The 17,925-nt window shown below is 39.8% G+C and overlaps 1 protein-coding gene across 1 annotated transcript in view; it reads right to left on the bottom strand.

The window, feature by feature from the left end:
• LOC135702540 (uncharacterized) overlaps positions 1 to 15,398 on the bottom strand; it is a 733,060-nt gene extending 717,662 nt beyond the window's left edge. Inside the window, exon 1 of the mRNA XM_065223619.1 lies at positions 14,351 to 15,398. The gene's annotated coding sequence lies outside the window, so the exon portion shown is untranslated. The remainder of the gene's footprint in view (positions 1 to 14,350) is intronic.
• Between the last annotated feature and the right edge of the window lie 2,527 nt (positions 15,399 to 17,925).

The raw sequence follows: 17,925 nt of genomic DNA, 5'->3' as shown, positions 1-17,925 counted from the left end.
TATAACTGAATTTCACCAAAGCGTAATAAAACTGCTTGGAAACAATATTACTCTTATAGAGGCTATGAGAACCTTTTGTAGAGTATGAGGCTTCCTGACAAAAGCTTTTAAGACAGCTTTATTGTGATTCTCAAACATGCTTTATAAACCTTTTCAAGAGTGGTCCACTAAGCTGTAAGACGATCTTATAGCGGTTATCAAAAGGTTGTGCTGTAGCTATTAATTTTATTGGCGGTTTTATGAAATTGATCTCAATAACCACTAATAGAGTGCAATAAAACAAGAAATGCTACTTGGGCCGTAACGGTTCTCGCTTCGTAATAGGAGGAGATATAAACGCTCGCCATGAGGCCTGGCGGAACTACCAGCAGAACCAGAACGGTTCGACCACTCACAGCATGGGCTGTACTCCGTTTGGTTTTCGGATGAGCCATCATTTATCTCACCGGCGGGCAACCTATCGACGCTAGACCTGTTCCTTACAAATATCGGCTTGTCCAAGCCGATAGCCTTGAACGAACTCAGCTCCAAACACCAACCGGTGGTGGCTGAACTGGGCTGCAACGTGGCTCCTGCTTCAAGCCTGCGCAAGGACTATCATCGCGTAAACTGGGCCCAGTTTGGACGCGTAGTAGACAGGAACATCATCGACGACCCGCGGCTTGACACCGTGGAGGACATCGACCGAGCGTTGGAAGGACTCCACCAAGCCATATCCGTGGCTGACGAGGCGTGCGTCCGTCGAGTTCCTGTGAGGGGTAAGTTTATTGCCATTGATTCCCACACCCAACTTTTGATTCGCCTGAGAAATGTTCGTAGATGCCAGTTTCAGAGGACTGGAGATCTAGAGAGGAAACATGAAATGGCCGATCTGAACAAGGAGATTGCTTCCAGAATGGTCTCACTCCAGAACGAAAGTTTCGGGCGGCTTGTCCAGAATCTGGACGACCGCTCCAGACCATTCTGGAAAGTTGCCAAGGTCTTAAAGACGCACCCTAAACCATTCTACCACTCAAAGATGAAAATGATGACAATCGGCTCATAATCACCCCTCAGGAGAAAGCAAATGCGATTGGTGAGCATATTGCCAAATCGCACTTGCTTGGCTCCAACATCCAAAGTCCGCTCGAAGTTCAGGTTGAGCAATGCGTACTCAACCTTGATTCCTCCCTTTGTGCCATCCTCCGGAGGATAGAATCATAGTGGAACAGATATGCTCAGCGCTGAAATGCACCAAAAACATGAAGGCCCCCGGGTTTGACGGTATATTCAACCTAGTGTTGAAAAATCTCAGCATGAATGTTCACTCTCTGCTGGCTGCTGTCTTCAACAGATGCTTGGAACTGCACTACTTTCCAAGTATCTGGAAGACAGCGAAAATTATACCTATCCGCAAACCCGGGAAGGACCCAACTCTAGCTTCAAGCTACAGACCAATCAGCCTCCTTTCAGCGCTGAGCAAATTGTTCGAGAAACTCATTCTCAATCGTTTGCTCAAGTTTGTCGAGGAACACAACATTCTCCTACTGGAACAGTTCGGGTTCAGGAAGAGGCACTCCACAAATCATCAGCTAGTACGGGTGATGAATAACATCCGAAGTAGCAAGGCTGTATCCAAGTCACAGCAATGGCATTGTTAGACGTTGAGAAAGCGTTTGACAATGTCTGGCACAATGGACTTGTACACAAGCTTTGTAACTTCAACTTTCCTTTGCATCTTGTTCAAATCACCCGTAACTACCTTCAGCAAAGGTCGTTTAAGGTGTGAATGGTTATGAATGGCTGTCTTTCAAACACGTTCTCCATCCCAGCAGGAGTTCCGCAAGGAAGTCGTTGGGCCCATTGCTTTACAGCATCTACACTTCAGACATTCCTCCCCTCGGAGACGGTTGCGTGTTCTTCCTGTTCGCAGATGATACCGCAATAACCGTCAAGGGTAGGATGCCTCGCGAAATAACAAACAAGCTCCAACGATGTCTTGACGCCTTTGCTGATTATGCCACCACGTGGAAAATCAAAATTAACGCATCCAAAACACAAACAATCATGTTCCTCCATCGGCAATCACCCAAACTAAAACCGGCTCCCTCTTGTACAGTAATCATGGATGGCACAAGGGTTGAGTGGTCCACCAAAGTAACCTATCTCAGGATGTTGTTTGACGAAAAGCTCCTATTCCGCTCGCATGTGGAGAAAACCGTAATCAAGTGTTCCGCCTTGGTTAGGTGTCTGTATCCGCTAATCTGCCGCAGATCCCGCCTCTCAAGGGTGAACAAACTGGCTGTCTACAAACAAATCATAGCACCTGCGATCCTCTACGCAGCTCCGGTGTGGGAATCATGTGCACAGACTCACAGAAACAAAATCCAGGTCGCTCAGAATAGAGTGCTGAGGATGGTACTTGATCGACCTTTCGACACTAGAATAACAAATTTGCACGAAGAGGCAGGCATTGCGAATATAGATTCCAGAATTAACGAAATTAAAACTAAATTTACACAAAAATGTAATTTATCAGAACATGCTTGGATAAGCAATTTTTATATAGTAGATTAGGTGTATATAGTAGTTGTAGGTTAGTTGTAGTTGTAAATAGTAGTTATAAGTAGTCTCCTTTTTCCAATTCAAATCAAACCAATCCCACCAAGGTGGTCATACTTTAAAAACAGGCTTGATAGAACTAGGAACTGTAAATAATAATTAAAATCTCAAATTTACTTAAGTTGAAAAGACGCATCTGTGTCACTTGAAAATTCAACCACACAAACACACCAAAAAAAAGATCATTTAAAGTCAAAAAAAAAAGCATCTTCCCGTTTCTTAAACAGAATTTGAATCAATTTGCAGTCTTTAAGAAAGTTATTCTGCCTAGTATTTCCAATCCAAGCCCGGGGTAAAGTTGAGCAATTTTTTAATTTTTGACAAGCACATAAATGGTTTCGTGCCATTGTCCACACATTTGCCCATACAAAATGTAAAATTCCCCCGCAAATCCAGACCATTACCAAATTCGCTCAATTTTTCACAATTGTTGGGGACCTCATAACGCATCGAAAGAGTAGTGGGGACCGTGAGGTTGTAATGCTGACCTACCCTAATGTGCACATTACAGAGTATCCCCTTCGCAGTTTTGCGGTCGCAACTTTGTCCATTGTGATCTTTTATTTTCGTTTCCCTCACTCTCTGAAAAAGTTACGCACCCGTATGTGTAATCATTGTGTATGCTCTCGATATTTTCCACTCAATTTCGTCTGCAAACTTTTCCAGAAATGGAAAATCAGTCTGCAAACAAATTGTAGCGCGGGAGAATTGTTCAAACCAACTTCGGTACCGTTTTTTTGGTTGTCCAGAAAAGTTTTTCTCGTTCTTGAATGGGATCCAAAATCGCTTCAAATCGATTTAGAGAGTTTGGAGTGAAATCTTGCATGCAGATTGTTCCGAAAAAATGCTTACACAGCACTCAACCTAAATAACAAATGACCATCCGCCGGAATTACCATAGAAAATATTATGGAGACGCATGGCTGTCGACGAGCTTCATACATCGCTAGCGTGAGTGATTTCTGCAATCTCGTCAAAGAAGAGAGAGGTGAGATTTTTTGGACACTAAAGTAATTCCAAGTGCGAGACTATCCAAAAACGGAGTGAATAATTGTTGGGAGATGTTAGGTTCCCCTTGTCTGGAAACAATGGATGAATGAACTGTCCACGTGGCATGTGGACAGCCCCTAATGAGTCCAATTATCTTCAAAGCTTCCAAGTGCCGGCGAGTACTTGTTTAATACTTTTCTACACCGAGGAGTTCAAATTCCGAATGGTTTGGAAGGAGGTGAAATAATTACGGTTCCGTCTCTTTGGCCGAAAGGCGCGAATGCTGCAAAGGAAGATAATTAAGGGGGAAAATCAGCGTTACCTTTTGTAATTAAACCTCCCCCCGAAAGCAAAATGGATTCGCTGTTTGTCAAACGTGGGAAAGCGCTGTGAATAGAACAGTAATTGAATTGGATCAAATTAGACCCTTCGCAAGTGTAAAGCGACACGGTCATAAAATACACTCCAAGCTGGCGGCTTTAATGTCGGGTCCGGTTAAACGAAATTTTCATCACTGCCTTGGGCTTAAAGAATGATCGTGCTTACACAATATCATAGAATGTTAGGCAGATAATTCAACCGAGAAGTTTCGCCAAAACGATCGAAGAATTAATTGTGTCCAATCTAGCAATAAGTGCATGTTGATGCAAAAAAAGTGTTGTCCAGGTTTCACTGAAGTTAATTAATCTGTCACAAAAAAATAGCTGAAGCTAATTAAACTTTCTTGAAGTTATTTTAAACTTTGAGATACCAGCCTGATGCTCACAATAGATCTCTTTATTATTTTAAAATTGCCCTGAACTTGTTTGAATTTCTCTTAAGTCCCTCAATTTTCCAAACGATCGTGGGTCTTCAATGGACTTCCGTGAGATGACAATGTGACGTAAATCCGTATAGTGAGTTCTCGCGTAACATTTGAAAAGGGCCTATCCTCGTTGATCGATTCTCTTCATCGACTTGGATGGAAAATTCGTTTGCAGTCGGGTTATTCGTGAAAGAGAAAATCGATGAAGAAAATCGATCAACAATAACAGGCCCTTTTCTCGTGTTGCGCTAGAGTTGTTCTGAAACAGATACTTTTTTTTTACTCTTTATTTGTTCCAAATTCAAAATAAATTACATTTCATTTTAACCTAGGTGCTCCAGTTACTACAGTAACTTACCAGCCTTAATTGTTATGATAGATATATCTATGTGTTTTTACATTGTTCCTGCCTTGGCAATTCAGTATTTTAAACAGGTTTTTTTTAAATCTGTATGTCAGAATAAGAATTGAAATCTTAAAACTAAATACTAAAACTAAATCTTATCTAGAAAGTAAACTTATTGGGCGGTAGCTAGAAGCTTCAGCTGGATTTTTATCCGGCTTCAATGTTGGAACAACTTTGCATTTTTCCATTTATCAGGCAAGTATGCCAAATGGAAACATCTGTTAAATAATTTTACCAAGAAAGACAAGGTACTCTCTGAGAGTTTTTTGATGAGGATATAGAAAATTCCATCATCACCTGGAGCTTTCATATTATGAAACTTTTTAGTTATACACTTTACTTCGTCCAAATCAGTCCCCCAGGAATGATATTTTCCCGAGAGTAAATATTCAGGAAATCCCGAGCAACCTGATTCTCAATAGGACTAGTTAGGCCCAAACTGAAATTATGGGAACTCTCGAATTGCTTAGCAAGTTTCTGAGCTTTTTCCAAATTTGTGATCAAAATTTTACCACCTTCTTTAAGCGCTGGAATTGGCTTTTGAGGTTTTTTCAAAATTTTTGTGAGTTTCCAAAAAAGTTTGGAACTCGGGTCTAATTTAGAAACATTATTTTCAAAAGTTTTGTTTCTCAGGGAAGAGAATCGCTATTTAATTTGTTTTTGCAAATCTCGCCAGATAACTTTCATGGCAGGATCGCGTGTTCTTTGATATTGTCTCCTACGGACATTTTTTAGACGGATCAAGAGCTGAAGATCGTCGTCTATTATAATTGAATCGAATTTAACCTCGCATTTTGGTACTGAGGCAGCTCTTGCTTCAACTATAGAAGTAGTCAGAGATTCAAGAGCATAATTAATTTCACAGTTAATGATTTCTGTAAAAATTCCATTTTGGTGGCAGTAATGCTTCCTAAGTCAAAATTTTCAAAATTTCCGTTAGAATTACGTTGGTTAGTATGATTTCTACCCGTTGCAATAGCAGCATAGGTAGCTCCATTAACTCGCTGAACATTGTTAGCAGCGAGGGGAGTAGGTATAGATGAAAAATTTGAAGCAGGGGTGATATTTGTACCTACGGATACGAATGTAGAATTTGTTCCTCGCTGACCGTTGTTAACAGCAGAGTAATTTGTTTTTTTTTTCGGAAACGTGGAGCGTTTCCTACCTGTCGCTTAGAACGAGATTAAAGGATCGCTTTGCGAGTCTTACATCCCAAAAATTGGATTTGTAGTTTTCACCACCATTTGAACATTTAAATTTCTTAGGATCTTCCTTCACAGGACAGTCGTCCTTTGCGTGAGAGGAATCACCACAATTCATGCATTTAGCTGGCATGTAGCAATTTTTAGTTCCGTGACCCCATCCCTGGCACTTACGGCACTGAGTGAGGTTTTGGAAATTTCCTCCAGTCTTCCTGAAGTGTTCCCACTTCACTCGGACATGGAGCATAAGGCTAGCTTTTTCTAAGGCCTTACGGTTGTTTAGTTCACTAGACTTGAAGTGAACTAAATAAAAATCATTAGAAATCCCGTTGCGCGAATCGTTAGGACGGGATTTCATTTTCATTTTGATTACTTGGAGTGGCACAACTTCAAGTAATTTAGCCAGTTCATCTTTGATCTGATCCAGGGATTCACCACTGGGCAGTCCTTTCATGACAACCTTGAACACACGTTCAGTTTTGGTGTCGTAAGTAAAAAATTTGTGCTGCTTCTCAGTAAGATACTTGAGAAGACATTTAAATCCGCCAATACACGGCATTCACCCCGACGTCCAATTTGTAGTGAAAACTTAACTTTCACGAAATTCAAAAGTTCCATGCGAAGAGCATGGAAATCGGAAGTGGTTATCACAATAGGATGAATCTTTTCCTTCTTGGCATTAAGCCGGGAAAGTTTACTAGAATTTTTCTTGGATGATGGATCATTCTCATCATCCGTGAGCAAATCAAATTGCTTACTCAAATTAATTTCATCAGAAGGGGGATCAAGAATTTGCCCCTTTCTTTTGTGTTTAGGCGCCATGGCGACAGTTAATTTTTATCCAAATCGACTTCCAAGCAGATTACTATAAGAATCTGAAGGATCGAAGAGGAATTTTCCAAATCGATATCCAAGAAGGATTACCTCGGGTAGGGTCCAAACAAGGATCGAAGAGGAATAAGAGTTGAACAAGGTAGAAATTTTACAGGTTGAGCACTGAAAAGTGCTGTTTAAATTTGTTGTAGCTTTAGGTAGTAGTAACACTTCCTTCAGCAAATAGCAAATAGAACCGCACGGCAAGAGAGCAGGATGCGGACTGAAACAGATACTTCTGTTTCACCTCGCAATGACTACTTAAATTATCAAAATTATTGCTGGGCCTATTGAATATGATCTAAGTGATGTTTAAAAAAAAATATTTTTTCAGCACTTATGTATGGTGGACGTCGCTCACGTATGAAAACAGAGGAAATTTTTCATTGATTTTCCGAAAATGTATGTTACAGTACCACTTTGCTTTAAAATCAAATTTTGCGCAAGTGATAAGTGTTTTTGGGTGTGATTAACACTCCAAACACGATGCCCCTGGTAAAATATTGAGCGGCAAATTGGCAACGTTTGAAAAATCATTGCTCTGAAACTTATCAATTGATTTTAAATCTTTAGAAATCTAATAAATTTTTAAAGTCTGTCAAATGGCGCAAATAAAATTAAAATTGGTCAATAAATGGCTGAACTATGAATTTTTAAAATACTGCAAGTTTGCCGTTACATATTTTACAGAAAGCATCCTGTTCGGAGTGTTAAGCATGCAGAACTCGAATTTGGTGAACAGTGAAAATCTAACGGCAGTAAAGTGTATGAAAATTTTCTTGAATTCTAGAGTACTACTGATGTGTTAAAAATTTGCTAACGTTCTCGAAACTTGTTTTAAAATTTATGCTATTTCCCTAAAGTTTATGCCTGACTGCCCTGAAGTTCTCTGTTCTTTCCTGAAATGCTATAAACCTCTCTAGCGTTTGTGCAGTTCTCGTGAAGCTTGTTGTACTGACATGAATTTAACTAAACTGATCTACAAATGAATACGCTTGCGTGATGTTCACTGAACTTATGCGAAGACCTCACAAATATTCTTAACATCCCTGAAGTTCTATGAAAATCTAGAAATTAGTCTGAAAATTTGCGAACTTTCTTCTTGAAAGTAGGGGCCTCATAGCCTAGTCAGTAAATGCACGGTATTACAAAGCCGGAGGCGGTGGATTCTCGATTCCTGGTCGAGGGAATTTTTCGGGTTGGAAATTTTCTCGACTTCGCTGGGCATAGAGTATCATTGTGCCCACCAAACGATTCACAAATTCATGCATTGGTATTGGCATCGAAGTCTCTAAATTAAAAACTGTGGAAGTGCATTAAGAACACTCAGTTGAGGGTACGCAATAAGCTAACATGCGATAAGAAATAAACTTGAATCTTCATTGAAATGTTCCCACATTTTCCGAATGCTCGTGAAGTTCTCGAATCCTCCCTAGAGTTCCATGGGCATCGGTACATTTTTGGGAGCACTGGAACATTCCCGGGAAGGCTAGTATGATCGTGGACCTTCAATAAGGCCATTACCAACCAAGGTTTGTAGATTCATACAATTTGATGTGTCACACGACATTTTTGGAATGGCCAATGTGACCGTGGTATCTCCATAAGGCCATTACCGGCCAAGTTTTGGAAAATCATACAGTTTGATATGTAAAACAAAACGGGCTTTGGTTTGTTTGACCGTGGACCGAATTTAATAAAATCATAAAGTTTGATATGTCACAGAATTGGTCATTTCCCTGAGGGCACCGGTACATTTTTGGGATGACCAATGTGACGGTGGTCTCTCAATAAGGCCATTACCGGTCAAGGTTTGAAAAACTGGACTGTAAGTTAAGCTATTACCGGCCAAATTTTGTAAAATCATGAAGTTTGATAAGTCACACGGTTCAGGTTCTGGTTGAGAATTGACAACTTCTTCGGGGGCACCAGAACTTTACCGGGATGCCCAATGTAATCATTGACCATCGGTCTACCTCTCAGTGGTCCAATTACATCTTTTGAGTGAGAAAATATTATGTTCACCGTGTCTATAATTATAATAGAACAGTAAAACCAAATGCCGTCCCAGAGTGACACCAACGGAAATAATAGATGACCGACATAATATAACTTCACACTTAAAAATAACTAATTTTACATGTAACGGAACCCATATTGGACAAAAAGGATCAGACGTCAAAAAATATTTCATGTAAAATTAAGTGCCTCGAGACTAAAAAGTTCGTTACTCGACAAAAAGTACGTTTATGGCTCAATTTAATGTCAAAATTAACGCTCGTATACTCGTATATGTCAGTCCCAGAGCACCTAAATTTACATGATTTTTTCTTAGTGTGTTTTTGTGCAGAAAAGATTGAGAAATTATGTTTTTAGAGCTGATTCAATTTAGACTTTAGGCACGCAAAGGTTTTTTTAATTCTTGTCGGGTATTTTCATCACTGCAACCATTTTTCTGATCTATTGTGATATATTCCCCATTTATTTTTTATTTATTTTTTCGGTGTCAAGATGTCGTATCACTATTATTAGGAGTGATCGCCATTGTTTGACTGCAAGTATTATCCCAGCAAGGCATTACACTTCAAATAAAGTGCACTGCCGTACTGGAAGTTGTTCTCCAAATGTCAAAGGGTTCAATCAGCCCCTTGTCGAAGAACTTTCGTCTTTTATTGAAAATTACCGGGCAGTGACATAGCAAATGGTCCGAGTCTTCCTTTTCTATGCCACAGAAGCGACGTACATCATCTTGAAGTTTTAAAATCAGCTTCAAGTGATAACGGCTCGGACAATGACCTGTTATAAGACCTGCATATATACTAATATCTATCTTAGAAAGTTCCAGGATTTTGTGGGTCACAGAAATGTTTGGATTTGTCTAGCAATAGAAGTGTTCTTGCAGTTTTCCTTCACTTTTGAAGATTCCCACGCTTTTAACTCCATTCTAAGAGATGCAGCCGATAAGCCACAAAAGGGCTCTGGCCCGATGAACTTATGAGAAGATCCAAGTCTTGCTAGTGCATCAGCTCTTTAATTTCCGTCAATCTCGCAATGACCAGGAACCCAATATAAGTTGACTTGACAAGACAATTTTTGAAGCGATTAAACACACTCCCAGACAAGTTCCGATGTACATGTCGCCGATTTTAAAGCATTTAGAGCAGCTTGACTGTCGGACATCATGCATATACAGCAATTCCATAGAAAAAAGTTATAGTGGGTCTCAGAATTTCATGAAAATTGGTATAGTTCTTCCTTATCAAAAAATATTAGACTCGTATTTTTTTATTGCGCCATTAGGGTGACCATTTCCGTGTTAGGGTGGTCCAAAAAATCATTTTTTTTTTCAAAAATGTCTTTTTTCAAAAATTTATAACTTCTGAACCTCTTGACCGATTTTTACGATTGACCCTTCAAATGAAAGATGTTTTAATGTAGTTTTATGAAACACTCAGAGATATTTGTAGGAAAAAAATATGTTACAAATGCTTTTTCTTGATTTTCACTGCGAGGCTCTTCAACAACTTCTTATTTTAGTATTTTATATATTTAAAATCTTATAGTTTCTACGCAAACATATTATAGAACACTCTAAAATTGCTAGGATTTCAGCTTGGAACACAGTTCACCATCTGCTCATAGGACCCGATGTGCCTATACCTGGGCGAGTTACTCCTGCTCCCACTTGATTGTTAAATCTTGAACCATCTGTATAAAAAAAAAACAATCGATCCTGGACGAAGGGGTCAAATACTTGAAAAAATCGATTGAAATTGTATCTTTTCTCCATCCAGTCTTCGTTGTTCCTTACTAGAGAGTTGATACTAACAATTTTAAGAATCCTAAGATGTCCTCTAAGGTCTCCTTCAAAGAGTTTCACTGACCTTGTAGTCTTTAGAGCACACTTTTCGGCTTCTAATTGTATAAATTGATGCAATGGTAGTATATAAAGCAAAGCATTCAATGCCTTCTATGGTTTAGTTCTCATTGCACCTGTTTCTGAGAAAGTTGTTAACCTTTGGAGTTTTTCTAACTTCTCTGAGCAATACCCTCTTTTGTTTTTGGCCACCAGACCAATGCACCATAAGTAACCCAGGGTTTTACAATTGCCGAGTAAATCCAATGGATAATTTTCGGTTTCAGTCCCCACTGTTTACCGAATGTTCTTTTGCATATCCATAGAGCATTAGTAGCTTTGTTTATTGCCTGCTCTAGATACATATAGTAAACTTTACTATCAAGGATTACTCCAATATAGTTGACAGCATTAGAAAGTTCTAAAAGTGTGCCTTTCAATCTTATGTTGTCTTATTTTCTTTAAAAATTTCTTCCTTCGCGTAAATGGCACAATAGTAGTTTTAGAAGGATTTATATTCAATCCTTCCCTATCACACCATGATGAGACAACATTTAAGGCAATTTGCATTCTGTTAGCGATAATACAATCATATTTGCCACGTACAATTATGACTATATCATCTGCGAAGCCAATTATTTCGAAGCCTTGGGCTATTCAATTTTTGAGAAGATTATCAACTATTAAAGACCACAATAGAGGTGATAACACGCCTCCTTGCGGGCATCCTTTGGTTGCTCTTGAGTTTCTAAGGTTTGCTGATATTTCTCTTTTTGATAACATCTCATTGATCCAATTTACAATGCTTTGATCGAAACCACGTTTCATCATAGCTGTACCCATTGAATCGTGAGATGAATTATCGAATGCACCTTCAATGTCAAGGAATGCAGCAAGTGATATTTCTTTGGCTTCAAGAGATCTTTCTAGTTTTGTAACAACCGTATGCAGTGCTGTTACTGATGACTTACCTTCCTGGTATGCAAACTGATATTTGCTCAGGGATTTCTAACTAGATATGATGACGTTAACACCACTTTTCCCTTCTGCAGTAGTACTGGAAAAAATCCATCCCTACCTGGTGACTTGAAAGGTTCAAAGGAGTCAATCGCCCATTCAACTTTTCTTTAAGTAAATATTGTGTTGGCCAAAGTGCAAGCATCAGCTCTAGTTCTGTCTAACTCAGTCAATTCATTCAAATTTCATGAATATTCGTCCTGGTTTCATCGATACCAATTGCTGTTGTCGTTCCGTTTTGGTCTTCGTTTGAATTGTTAATAGAACATGGAAAATGCGATCTCATCATCAACTCTAACGTTTCATTAGTACAAGTAGTAAAAGCATCATTCTCTTTTTCCAAAGTGCCCAGCCCATTGGAATGATCTCTAGCGAGTATTTTCTGTAACGTAGCAGTTGCTGGAGTATTTTCAAAGTTCTCACATGTATGCCTCCAGTGTATCCTCTTTGAGTTCCGTATTTCCTGATTATAAGTGGTGAGGGATTCTTTATATTTTTCCCACTGTTGTGTTCGTTTAGCCCAGTTGAAAAGCTTCCGGGTCTTTTTAGGAAGTTTCTGTAGCCCGTTGTTCCACCAAGGTACATCTCTGTTTGTAGAGCTTTCCTTTTTCGATTTAACTCTCATAAAAGGCACGTTGGATCAATCTTGAAAGCTGTTTAGAACTATTCTGAAATTCTTCACAAATTTTTGAGCTAATTACTAAAGGTTCAGTCAGTTTCTTTATTTTCAGGGAGTTTCCGAGAACTTCAGAGTTTCATCAAATAGTTTTAGGAAATTTCAATAATGGTTACAACAGCACAAGTAACGGTATAATGTGTTATGAGATTCTCGGTGGCCTTAGAGCAACCGTTTTTGCTTCCTGAGCTAAACATCATCAGTTTAATCTCAGGCCCATCTACATTCAAGATACATCTACATGGTAATGACAACAACTTGATGATTTAAAAGGAGCTCGTTTGCCTAGTGGCAAACGTTTTTGCTTACTGAGCAGAAGACCGTGAGTTCAATCCCTAGATCCTTTACGGTGTTATGATCGTTAGGACATCAATTCAGCTTATCGTTTACCAAAACGAACCCTGCTGCAAAACCAACCATCTTACCTAACATCCCAGTGATTCCTCGTGGAAGTACAGAGGATTCCTCGGCTTCCATCAAAGCGAGTGGCATGTCAACACTTTCCTACCCATTTTTTCTTGACCTGTGTTCGGGCGTGGCTGGCGCTGGTATTGGTTAGTTTGAGATCACCAGTTTGTATACATTGAGGATGAATACTAATCCCATGATCCATTGGTTCTCTGTGTAATTACAGCTGATCTGATAATAAATAACAGAGTAGCAACCGGGGACAGTCAATCATGCTAATTCATATGCTTATGCTCAAGAAGCTCCGAGAAATTATAAAAAATTCAGAGAATTTCAATAAGGAACAAAAATTTCAGACGCATCCAAAGAACTTCAAGGAAATTCCTTGATGAAACTAATAAATAACTTCAGTAAAATTATGGGAACTTCAGTATAGATCAAAGAACAGTTCCAGGTAATTCAATTAATTTTAGGAAAATCTAGGTTAAACAGTTCTGAGAAGTTCAGGGCAGTTTTGAGAACTTTATTGAAGTTCATAGATTGCAATAACTTCAGGGAACCAACGAAAATTTCCGAAAATTCTAGACGTTCGAGGTAGTTTAAAGATCTTGATCAATAAGTAATTTTTGTTGTGCTCAAGAAATAGTGCTGATAGCAGTATTATCATCGCCAACGTTTCGATCTAGGGATTGAGATTTTCATAAAGGCCAGTTTTAGCTTAAGATCGTTGTACTGAAAGACGGTACAACTTTATATACCCTGTGGAAGACCAAGTTCAAAGACTTTAACGTCAGACATAAAACATCGTAGCTTTTTGATTCACCGTAATGCTCAAAAGTTAATTTTGTCTGCTGACAAATTTAACCCGTACCCTAGTTTTGATTAGAGGCAACTAGATTGTGTATTCATTCCAGTATGAGAATTGTGGGTACTCCTTCCAGCCACTGATTCTGTGGAAAAAAGCACCGCGAAATCGAATTAGATTCCCGGAAATCGGGAAACGAGATTTATGGTTATTTTCCAGTGAATGATTTCCCGAGTACAAAACACTATTTTTCACATCAACTGTTTTTTGAAGTTACCCAATAGGCATACGTACATATTTGAAACCTCAAAATTATTCAATCATGGTTTCTATAGTTGAGAACGCATTGTACAATTTATACAGAGAATTAATATTTTGCTCAAAAAGTGCTATAAAGCTTTTGATTGACGTACTACACTTGAATCACGAATGCTATTGGCTTATGTACCTCAGAAATTATAACTACCGGTTATTTTAAATGTCATGAGCATTACAAAATTGGTAAAATTTTCATTTAACGAAGCCTTCGAAGCCGACGGTACACAAACTACCTGCTTATATCATCCAATCAGTAAGTTATGTAACGAAATAATAAAGCGGCGGATGTTTAACGAATCACAAATTTGATCACTATTCACGAAATTTCCACCACTCGCAACATGCTTCACATAAAAAAAACAACAACAAATATTTGTAAAATACTCTATTCACCTTTTTGTTGTTATTCGCTTGCTTCCTTCGGCACACTCCTGTAAATGTGAAATTCTCCTTTGTTGATTTTGAGTATTTCGTTTGCAGCGTGATCCTTTGCTTCACTCAATTCACTGTTTTATTTTTCACCTATTTAATTTGGATTTTCTTTTCACAATAACCCTCACTTTTCGATAATTTCAATTTATAGAAACCACAAACTTTAACTTAGTACAAAACTTCAATTCACCTTCACCTCTCTCACAACTACAAACCGCTATTATTCAGCATCGACTTACAACACGCCCCTTATTCACCGTATAAAATTTGCATTAATTTCACTGTAAACTTTTCAAGAGCTTTTGAATTCCATCAAATTTTCATCGGATCACTTTCTTCGGAGGAACCCAACTACAACAACAACACCAAGCCCTTCACTCGCCTCACGCCCGCCACTCTGCCTGGAGGGCAGCACTGTTTTTCCACCCCTAAGCCGGCGTCTTTTCTTCGCTCACTCGCTTCGGCCAAGCTTCTGCTCTTCTTCCGCTCCACTCGCTTCAGCGATTTTCTTCCCTTTTGACGCAAATCTCACATAAATCGAATACACGACATTTTCACCTTTCTGTAATGGTAACTTTTCTTTTTTTATCTTTTTGCACCGAATTCTGGCTCTCCTTCTCGCTCTCTTCGATGCCGGAATCCAGGATCAATCACGAATTACAGCATCACTTCACCGCCGGGAGAGATGGGCAGCGTTCAATAGATTAAGAAGAGATGGATAGATTTAGCTTCGATTTCACCTAAAATTTTCCACTTCCCGGAGAGGTCCACCCCAATTACCGCTTGCAACTTTTGTCGCGATCTGGATATTTACATGTGAATAATCAATGAATCCTTGCCTCTTGGTAGATAGTCCAATTTCTCTTCACAGATTTTCGTTCTTCTTGTTCTGGTGGGTCCTCCCTTTTCCCCCAATCTCTCTTTGTATGTATGTAGGTGTTTTTTTCTTTCTTTCCTTTTTTTATATAAGGAGAAAAACACAACGCGATCACTCGACGACGAACCGCAAGTGAACGTTACTGAAATCAAACTGAACCGAGTGTGGTGGCAAAGGTTATGGCTGCCACTCGGTGACGGTCAGGATTTGGTCCTTTTCTGCTCAGCTGATGGCCGCTCTCAACTCAATGCCGCCGCCGCCGGTGAGAAGAGCTCCACACTCAGAGAACCGGTCTCACCCCACACAGATTCATTGAGTTGAGCGGGAGAAAATGAGAAAGTATTCGCACGCTGTCAGTACTTCTCCTGCTGCTCGAAAAACTGCTCGATTTTCCCAAAATCCAAATCAAATGATTTTCCATCGATCGCACCAATCATTCCATTTGTGTATCCTCTCCGGTTCGAAATTTCTCAATCCCGATTCCAACAGAGTGCTTCTTTGAATCAACCTGCTCATCATATGATGCTTCAATCCAACGTTCCACCCCCCTCCGAGAGGCTGACAGATTGTTAGTAAATATTTCCAAATTATACTTACTTAGTTCTGACCACTTCACAGTTCACACGCTCGGCTCGCGGAAAACTCGTGCACTCCAAATATTTAAACACAGATTGCTACCTTCTCCGCTCTGCTACCGTATTCCGAAGGGGGACGCAATGTTTTGATTTCTGGATCGGGCCGCGTCGGTCGGTCGGCCCTCTGCCCCCCGCTAGTTGAGCACTTTCACGCGTTGTTCGTTGCGTTTCAGCACGGAGATGGGAAAACCACGGAAAAATATACACTCACTACCAAAAATCATCTGCTGCAGGTCAGGTGGTTGGTGGGTGGAATCTGCGAGGGGGTGTTTTGCATGTTGTATGGGGGTTTTTTTCTCTCTCTGGATTTGCCTATTTTACCAATGAGCAGAAAAAATTAAGCGTGCTGGCGGGTGGTCACACCACAGCGTGTTCGTTGGTTGTGGCCCCGGTGTTGGCTACATTTTGTGGGTTACCAACGTGAGCTATGGTTTGGTGGAGTGAGATGAAACTGTTGTTGCGTGCTGGGCTAGGAGCGGTTGCAAAAACAGTATTTAATTTGATAATCATTCGGATCGGGAAACGACGGGAACTAGAATTGATTTTTTTTTTAATCGGCTTTTCAGTCTAACAGTGGCAGTCGATCATTGATTGTCATTGATTAAGGTGAAAGTTGATACTTTCCGTTGATACCCGTTCGAACCACACCCAAATTCAAAATGCATTAATACCAACAAGCATTGCAAATTAGCAAAATGGAAAGTATATTTGAAAATATTCGTAGATACAATATTACCACAGACAAACAGATATAACTCTCGCAAGTTTTTCATCGAACAAGAATTTGACGGTCAATTTAAAAGTATCGTAGTTGGTAGTACCGCCACCTGTGGCGCGCATAGTTAATTCCCTTACGTTTGACGTTTACACACAACCGCCATCTGTTCAGCGTACTACCCACCACACTGTACTCAACAGATGGCGGTTATGTTTTACAGTGAGAAACATTCAATGTGTTATGTCTGTTTGTCTGTGATATTAATGTACAGTTATAATACATCTACTACTGAAATGACAACTTAAATTTCAAGATTATAAAATTGAGGAAAGGCCTGCCGAACTCCAGGGAGTCAAGAAAAAATTCAGGGCAGTCCTGACAAAGTTCAGGGAAGTCCTACCGAAGTTCAGGGAAAATCTGCTGAAGTTCAGGGAAGTGCTGCTGAAGTTCAGGAAAGTCCTGTCGAAGTTCAGAGAAGTTCTGCAAAAGGTCAGTGAAGTTCTGCCGAAGTTCAGGGACGTTTTGCCGAACCTCAGGGAAGTCCTGCCAAAGTTCAGGGAAGTGCTTGGGCATGCTTGGCATGCACAGTTGTACACACCAACTGCTCCTTGGTTAATAACTTTTCACTCAGTTGTTGAAATTTGTTTTTCTTTGAAGTAATTGATAGATTAGGATCATACCCAAGTAATCACGAAGCCCGCTAATAGCCCTATAATCGCCCTTTTTGCAATATAAGGTTAGTATAGGTGTTTGATGCTTCCTAAAAGACGGCATCCGGGGTTTTGTTGAACGATATTTTGCTGGTGGGACCAGTGACTTAGGATGATTTGAGGTCGATTATTTGCGTTCCCATACTCGCCAGATAATGCTCGTGTCGGATGTGGAAAAAATGTTCCGCCAAATTAACCTCTACTTTTACGACAGACTACTTCGTCGCCGTTAGAAGAGGTGGAGGTGTATGAATTGAACACCGTTACGTACGGTACCAATCCAGCTCCCTTTCTGGCTACACGAACGGTCAAATAACTGGCGATTGATGATGGCAACAGGCATCCTGCACGCGCTCTCTTGGAATGTAGATCCAAGAGCAATTTTATAACGGAACGGTTATGCCAACGCATGAGTCGAAATAAGGCAGACATCTCAGTCCTAGGCATTGGACAAACTTCTACTACGGTAAAACACCGGATCCGAGCAAAAGTACGGTCGCGAGTTTCCCCGTTTTCGCGTGAATTGGAATTTTTGATTTTACCCAAAATCCTCCAAAGCCTATTCCAGCGCTTGAAGAAGGTGGTAAAATTTTGAT

Source organism: Ochlerotatus camptorhynchus, unplaced genomic scaffold, assembly GCF_037179485.1.
Source record: "Ochlerotatus camptorhynchus isolate MF236.1 unplaced genomic scaffold, CSIRO-AGI_Acam_v1.1 ptg000193l, whole genome shotgun sequence".
NCBI classification, from domain to species: Eukaryota; Metazoa; Arthropoda; class Insecta; order Diptera; family Culicidae; genus Ochlerotatus; species Ochlerotatus camptorhynchus.
Note: the sequence above shows the minus strand (reverse complement) of the source record. Positions and strands in the feature narration are given on the sequence as shown.